We start from the raw sequence: 2,780 nt of genomic DNA, 5'->3' as shown, positions 1-2,780 counted from the left end.
ATAATAAGAAATATTATTTCTAAAAAGAAATAATAAAAATTAAGCTTATAATCTTAGAACTCTATTTATAACTACTACTAATTTTCTTTTTAAAGGCTATCTAGCTAGAAGATAAACTAATATAACCTCCTAATAATAAAACCTTATAATATAAAGATATTCAGAAATCCTTTAAAAAAGTCTTAAACTTCTTTAATATTCTAATAAAAGATTTAAAATAATATATTACTATATATTACTAATTATATAAATTACTTCTAGACTTTAACTAGGCTAAGAGATTAAGACTTTTAGTAATACTTAAGATTATAGTTTAAGGCCTTAAAAACTTTATTATAGTTATTTTTTTTAAATTTATAATTAAAAGATACCTAGTTTTTATAATAAGAGTTTTATAAAAAGTTTATAATAGACTTAATACTAATTAAGAGATTATAAAAAGAAAGGTATTATTTAAATATTACTTTAGTAGTTAATAGCTAAAATAGACTAAACTATTAGGTATTAAGTTTTAGGTTAGTCTTATTAATTTTTTATCTTATAAAAACTTATATAATAAAATATATTAAGCTATAGTAGTATTTAATAAAAAAGTAAAAACCTTTTAGTATTTTAATACTATTTATAAAAGAAAAGGTAATAAAATAAAGGTAATTAGACTAATATTTAAATAATAGCTTATTAACCTTTATTTTCTTTACTTATTTTTTATAATTTATCTACTAACTAATAAATAGGTTAATAATTAGTCTTATAACTATCTTACTATTTATAATATAATATTATTACTAAGAGGCTATTTTAATAATATATTAGCTAAACTTCTTAAAAAATAATAAGGTAATAAGTTAAATATCTAAATTAGTAAAATAAAAATAAAATATAAAGATCTAGTCTTCTAGGTATTATTTATTAAGACTAACTTAGAACTTTACTAGGTTAACTAAAATAGCCTCTTTAAAGATAAGGTTAGGGATTAAGTATTATAAGATATAGTTTTATAATATATATTTATTAATAAACTAGAGATAAAAGTAATAATTTTATAAAAGAAAGAATTACTTATATTTATATTCTTTAAATATATTATATTTAAAATCTAAAAAGTAGTTATAAATATTTACTTTATCTTTAGTTATCTTTACTCTTTTAACTAAAGGTAGAAGTGCCTTAAATATTAGATTAGTATTTTCTTAGATAATATAAGTAAGGAATAGTATAAAATTATAAATAATCCTTATACCTATTCCCTACTACCTAATTTTAACCTTAAATACCCTTCTAGTATTAAAAAACTCTTAAATAGTAATTTTCTAACTAAGAAAATAAGATTATATATAATTAATATTAATTAAAATACCTTATCTAAAGAAGATATACTTATTTTAACTAATATCTTTATTAAAGATAATATTTTAAGATTAGTAAAAAGCCTAATTAGATCTAAAGTTTATTTTTTATTTTATAATCTAAAAATATCTAAAACCCTTTTACTAATAACTTAAATAAAGCTTAGATTCTAACTAATAAATTCTTCTAAAACTATAAATATATTACCTTTAGTAATACCTAAAGTTATAAGACCTCTTAAACTAAAGAAGAAAAGGCTATTAAGTCTTATATTATTAAGGTAAAGATAGTTAGCTACTTAGTATCTACCTTTATAATATATAAAGTTAGTTAAGACTATAGACTCTTTATTTTTTATAAATTCTTAATTAGTTATTAATTAGTAAAACTATATTTTAACTAACTTATAAAAGTTCTTAATATTATAATCCTTATAGTTACTATTAAGGCTAATAAAATAAGTATAAGAGATAAAAGTTATAAGGTAAGAAGATATTATAAAAGGTAAACTTATTAAAGATATCTATATTTTAGACTAATAGTTAAGAGAAGACTTTAAGGAAAGCCTTTTTAAGAATATATTTATTATAAATATATATTAATATTTATAATATTAAAAAAAATACTAATATTATATTTATTTCCTTAATAAAGAAAGAGAGTTAGTATTAACTTAATTAAGGTATAAGAATTAGATAAGGGAAGTTATTAAATAAGAGGTAATCCTCTTTTTCTAGATTATTAATATTTTATAGTTAATATAGATTAATATATTAGAAAAAAGACCTTTTAAGGAGGCTTACCTAATAACACCTTCTTATATAATAATCCCTTTTATTTTAAATAGTTTAACTATTACTAATATATAAAATAAAGTTAAATTTACTATTTATACTTTCTAAAATCTAATAAGCTTAAAGACTAAAAAGTTAAATAAAGTATACCTAAAGAATTAGCTTAAGTTAAAAGAAGCTAATAAAAGAAGAGTAGTAAAGATTATAAGATAATATATTAAAAAAAAGGCTAAGAATATAAAGTTAGTTATAATAGAAAAAGTAAAAGTAGAAGTAACTAAGGGTACTCTAATAAGGGAATAAGCCTAAAAGTATAAATAAGAAGGTAAAGAGACTAATAATTAGAAGTTTAGAGATTATTTTATTATATTTACTTTTTAGTTTATTATTACTAAGCTTTAATTTTCTTTTACTAATTCTAGATTTATTATTTAAGGTTTTTTTTTATTATTTATTATTATATAACTAACTTTATCTTTATTATTATATAAGGAGGATTATATTAGTTAGAATTAACTATTCTAGTATACCTTATTTTACTAGTTAAGATAAAAAGGGCTAGGTCTTTTATAGTATTTAAAATAACTTTTTTACTTTTTTTATACTTAATTTTATTACTTCCTTTATAATTAAAAG

The sequence above is a fragment of the Beauveria bassiana genome (assembly GCF_000280675.1).
Source record: "Beauveria bassiana ARSEF 2860 unplaced genomic scaffold BBA_S00065, whole genome shotgun sequence".
Taxonomy (NCBI): domain Eukaryota; kingdom Fungi; phylum Ascomycota; class Sordariomycetes; order Hypocreales; family Cordycipitaceae; genus Beauveria; species Beauveria bassiana.
This window is presented reverse-complemented; position numbering follows the sequence as displayed.